Source organism: Echinops telfairi, unplaced genomic scaffold (genome assembly GCF_000313985.2).
Source record: "Echinops telfairi isolate 266 unplaced genomic scaffold, ASM31398v2 ScPeMD7_7;HRSCAF=31, whole genome shotgun sequence".
Lineage (NCBI taxonomy): Eukaryota > Metazoa > Chordata > Mammalia > Afrosoricida > Tenrecidae > Echinops > Echinops telfairi.
In genome coordinates, this window is record NW_022103904.1 from 18,273,366 (window position 1) to 18,278,821 (window position 5,456).

At 47.3% G+C, this 5,456-nt stretch overlaps 1 protein-coding gene across 1 annotated transcript in view; it reads left to right on the forward strand.

Moving 5' to 3' along the window:
- TNS3 (tensin 3) overlaps positions 1-5,456 on the forward strand; it is a 282,342-nt gene that overhangs the window by 65,651 nt on the left and 211,235 nt on the right. The window lies entirely within an intron of this gene.

The window sequence follows — 5,456 nt, forward strand, 5'->3', positions numbered from 1 at the left end:
TCCCCCAGGGAGGAGGCCACATGTGGACCTTGTCCTCTGCTCCCCTTGTCTTACTTCCAGTACTTCTTTTCTTTTCTTTTTTGATGTTTTCAGTTTCTTTGGTTTCTTCTAATTGTTACCCAAAGGGAGCTAGCTTGTTTTCTTTATGGTTTTTGCTTTTTTTAAACCTATTTAGCACCATAATCTGGACGTGATCATTTTTTTCATTAATCTGGCCTGTGTAGGTGATATTCCTTTTCTTCGTGTTTTACTTTGAAATGGTTCATCTTTTCCTGTGACTTTTGTGTGTTTTAAAAACATTTTTATTGTTGTTGTTGAACTTGGGACATCTGGTTATCCTTTAAGGCACCCCCGAAAATAAGACCTCCCTGAAAATAAGGCCCCCTGAAGCTACCGTAACTCGACTTTGGACTGTAGTGGTGGGCGCGGCCGCGCAGCTCACTATTGGCCGCAGCGCAGCCAGAGCAGACAGGAAGTAAGAGGTCTCTTTTAATAAAGCAATAAACAATAAATGTGTACTGTATTCTTCTTCATGCAAAAATAAGACATCTCCTGAAAATAAGACCTAGCGCATTTTGGGGAGCAAAAATTAATATAAGACACTGTCTTATTTTCGAGGAAACAGGGTAGATATCCCAGCAGCTAAATTCCTGAGGGCCAGCTCAGAGGCTGGGCTCACACCCTCCAGGCAGTTTGCGTGCGAAAGATGTGCCTCCCTCCACCTACCTTTGTGGAGACTCACAACCCTAGAAAGCCCACGGCAGTGCCCTCTGTCTCTCAGTCATGTGGCTCAGAATGAGCCCTGTAGTAACGGGCTTGGTTTTATCTCCTGAGCACGACTAGTGGGTACAGGTTATCCTTAGTTTTGTTGTTGTTGTTATTGGTGGTTTTTGTTTGTTTGTTTTGCCAGTGGAAACCAGTTTAATCTAAACCCACTCACTACAAGCCCTGAGGCAGGGTGGAGACCCTGGGCTGAACAGCCAGGAGCCCCTGACTGGCACTCACCATGGGGATGGGGGTGGGTTGGAGGTGTCCTTTGTTTTAGTTTTAGTTTTCACTACTAGAAATTCAGTGTGGTTTCCTGGGTGTGCAGTGGGTGAGCAGTGAGACCCCGCTTTCTAGTGGGGAAGGGGGTGGGCATCTCTTTCTCTGCGGATGTACCTACCTAAGCTCTCTCACCGCGGCCCTCTAGGCTCGGGGAACCAGCTGTGTTCCTCTGTGGTGACTATCCAAAAGATCACCCTCACCCCGGTGTCCGGTGTCCTTGTAGTACCTCCTGGTCCTTGGGGTTGCTCATCATGGGCCTCAGGGAGATTCCAGAACCCTCCTGCAGAGCCACAATCTCTGGCCATCGTCTAACTGTGCAGCCTGCAAACTCCGCGGCCTTTCAAAAATCTGGCTTCAGATTCCTCAGATGGATGCCTTTCCTTTGTCCTTGTTTGGAGCTTGGCCTTAAAATTGCTGTGACAAGTAAGTTCTCCAGTGTTAGTGGACAGTTTCTCCTAACTTAGGTGCTCCCCCTCCCCCTCCCTGCTTCTTGGTTCAATTTGGCTCTCAACCCCTCTCTGTCTGGGCAGGCTTTTAAGTGTTGTTCAGGGATTTGGTTGCCGGAGTTGGAAAGGGGGGTATCTACTCACTTCAGCCTGCTTTACTTCTTTCTCCCTAGGACCGTGGTTCTCTACCTTCCTAATGCTGCGACCCTTTCACACAGCCCCTCATGTGGTGGTGACCCCCCAACCCTAAAATTATTTTCGTTGCTACTTCATCACTGTCATTTTGATACGGTTATGAATCGGGCGACCCCTGTGAAAGGGTTGTTCGACCCCCAAAGGGGTTGTGACCCACAGGTTGAGGACCACTGCCCTAGGGCTTTCAGGATTTGGTATTTGGGGACCCAGATCCTTAGGACTCTCATTTGAGGCATCTCTTGGTGGTCTCAAATGTGCAACCATTCAGTTAGTGCCCTAGCACATTAGGGCCACAGCTCCTTCCCAACGCCATGCGGCTGTCAAGAGGCCATCAGAACGCCTGCTCCTGGCTTCCTCTGCCTGCCTTGTGGTGGCTACTTTTCCAGAATGATAGAGACCTGGTAAAATAATGAGTGCTGGCAGAAAGACAATGTTTTCAAAATGATGGCCACTATGTACAAATGTGTTTGATACAATTGATGTATGCATTGTTATAAGAGCCATCAGAGCCCCCAATAAAATGATTTATTGATTTAGAAAATCGAAAAAAAGGATTGGGGCTTTTCCCACTCCTGATGTGGCATGTGTTAGAACCAGGGCCGTGCAGGAAGCATGTCCTAGTAGTAGAGATGAGAAGGAAATGAGTGCTTCTCTAGAATCTGATCATTTCCCAGAATCCTACTTTGGTATCTGGGCCTCAGCACCTCATTACATTCTCAAAACATCTCTGTGAGGTGGACATTGTGGACAAGAGCAGTTGGGTCTCTTTCTCAAGGTTACCTGGCTCATAACGAAGAGATGGGTACATGGGAGTTCTCTTGAACACCTAGCCTTTTGGGGGTCATGCTGCACCAACTCCCAATTCAGCTCCTATCACCTTGATGCAAACAGGTTCTCCTTTGTTTATGTTCCCTCCTACTCTGTCCTCGCATGTTATTAGAGGTCAAGGTGAATCCGCCATCCTGCTCTGTAGTCAGTGATTTGCAGGATCTGTTAATGGTACAACCTAAACAGTGGCCTCATTGGTTTTATTAGTGTTCAAAGGCATAGTAGTTCCTTTCCTACAAGATCTGTTAAGCAGACTATTCCTCTTCAATCCATCCCAAATCTGTACCCTTTTCCCAGGTGTAGGCATTGCTTCCCTCAAGGGGTGTCACCGGGGAAGCCATTCCTGCTATCAGCCTGTGGGCAGCTCTGGGAAAGCCTTTTGGATGGGGAGGAGGCCATGGGTCTCTCAGCTGGCCACAGGCAACTTGCAGCCACGTGCTTGGGAAGTCGACCCCTTCAGAGGGATCTCTTTCATTGGAAGAGACTTACTTTCTGGGACCATGTGAGGAGAGCTGTAAGCTAGCAGGGAGGCAAGTGTGAGGGGCCGCTCTGCTGCCCCTGCTCCCAGACGGATTGGCTTTTGCTTGACCTTTGCGGCTCCTTGCGTTAGAAAAGAGGTTGTAGAATATGCTCGCTGAAATTGGAGCCAGCCGCTTGTTGCAGTCATGCCGGTTGTACTTCTTTGTGTTTGATTGACGGGAAGGAAAAGGGGAGGTGTCTGCGAAAGGTCAATCAGAAAACAGGCTCAATGGACTGAAGCTAGATTGACTGAGCCAGAAGCCTGGACCAATTTCTGTTAGCTGCAGCCTGTTGTCTGTGTGCGTACATGCGACTACACATGGGTGTTGGACTGCATGTGCTGGAACTTTATTCTATATGGCTTTCATACAGTCAAACAGAGGAGGTGGTCGTGAGCATTCAGATGAAAACAATGAGATGTCTGAATATTTAGAAAACCCGGCAGCAAATGCTAGTACTGCTGCCATCTCTCCTGTAGGATAAGGTGACCAGATGTCCCACTTTTGGTGGGACAGTCCTGATTTTTAACAATTTTTCCCGCGTCCTGCGGCATTTTAAAAAAATCCCGATTTTTGGAAGGAATGCACGACAAGCTAGGGTATACGGTTTTCGGCTGCCATGTGGCTATTTCGCCAGGATATGAGTTTTATCGATGGTGTCCCGCTTTACCAATATTAAAATCTGGTCACCTTACTCTAGGACTGAATGAGTGAGCCATTTAAAGGGTTTTTAATTATTTCAGAAAGAATGCATGTCAAAATACATGATTCTTTTGTCAAAATTAGATAGCAACAACAACACATTTTAAACAAAACATCAATGTTTACATGCACGACAATATTGGCTTGGGGCTTCTTGGAGAAGACACTGATGTCCAGGTACACAGCAGAGGGAGATACTGAGCCATCTCAAGCTTGATACTACACCAACCCCTCCTGAACAAGCCCAGTCCAGCTTCATTCCTTCTGGGGCAGGGTTTCTTGTCCTCACAGACTGAATATAGACCTTGGGCTGACTCGGTTTCCTGCCCAGAAATTAGTTTCCCCTCTGTAGTTAACCCCAGACACCGAGACACACGCGGACCACAGTGAACTCTTCCGTTGCCTGCTGGGCCCACAATTACATGCATACCTGAACCTACTGGTGCCCCCATCAAATTCTGTCTATCCCTTGTTGAAATGAAAGTGTATCAGGCCTACAGACTTACAACTATTTTTACTCCCAGATCTCTCTGGGTCAGAGGAAGAGAGTCAAAAATACCGTGGCTACAAGTTCAAGTATCCAATTTGGACAAGAGAACCAAGCTTAATAGCTATGGTTCTGGCAAGAGCCTGTTGAGACCCAGAAATTGAACCTAAGTTTTAAGAGGATGGAGATGTAGGAACAGAAGGTCATGATGCCTGAGGAGGAGCTTGGGTTGAATGGATCCTCCTTGCCCCAGCGGCATCTGAGGCAGCGGTGAGCCCCGTAGTCACCGCATAGGTGTGTGTGCTGTTGCTGACTGACTGACTCTTTGTCCCCTCAGCATATTGAAGACTCACAGGAAGTCCATCCAGAGTCCACTCTTTGGGGAAGTGACAGGGAGCTGATGATGAACTAGGGTTTAGACGGAGCCCCTGTCCCCAGGGGTGTCCTATCATGCTCCCTGAGCTGGGTTAGTTAGCAGTTATTATGATACTTCATCTGTCCATTAATTATTTAACACATTTTTTCTCAGTTCCCTTTATGAAGTGTAGGGAGCTGTTTGAATTTGGGAGCTGGTTGGTGAAATATTTGAAGCCGTATGCTGAACACGTCTCAGGTTTTCTTTTCTTTCTTTTTTTTTTTTAACTCTGTATAGTCACCTTTGGATGATGTCTTTCGTTTATTTTTCTACCTGCTTGAATTTCTCTTGAAGGAACAAACTAATTAAGGAGGAAGAAGAACAAAGCTTATGGGCAACTCTCACTGTTAAACTCGTGACTGGCTTTTCAGATAAGAAAATGAGATGTAGTGCAAAGTGAACTTTAGTCCGCATAGTTCCAGTGCCCATCTCGCTCTGGTTACAAGTCAGGTTAGAGCGGTTCTTGTTCGCTGGACCCATAGGTCCATCTCGCTCAACCACCAGACCCCTTGGCCTCCTGCCCCGATCAGACAAGTGTTACAAAGTTTCTTTAACACTGATAACTACTTAGAGGGTAGAAGAGTCTGCTAGCCAGACTCTTGCCCAAAGACACTCAGATTGATTCATTCCACTGGCCAGGAAGCCCAGTGATCTGTCTGGTGCTCCCTCTGTCATTGCCTCTATGGCTCCCTCTGCCACTGCCACTTCTCCACACTGGGATGGCAGTACCCGAAAGGATGCGCTCCCCTGCTGGCTCTTCTTTCTTGAGGGCTGAGAGAGTCCCTATTCTTGCTTCCGAGATGGCTCACTTCTTACCT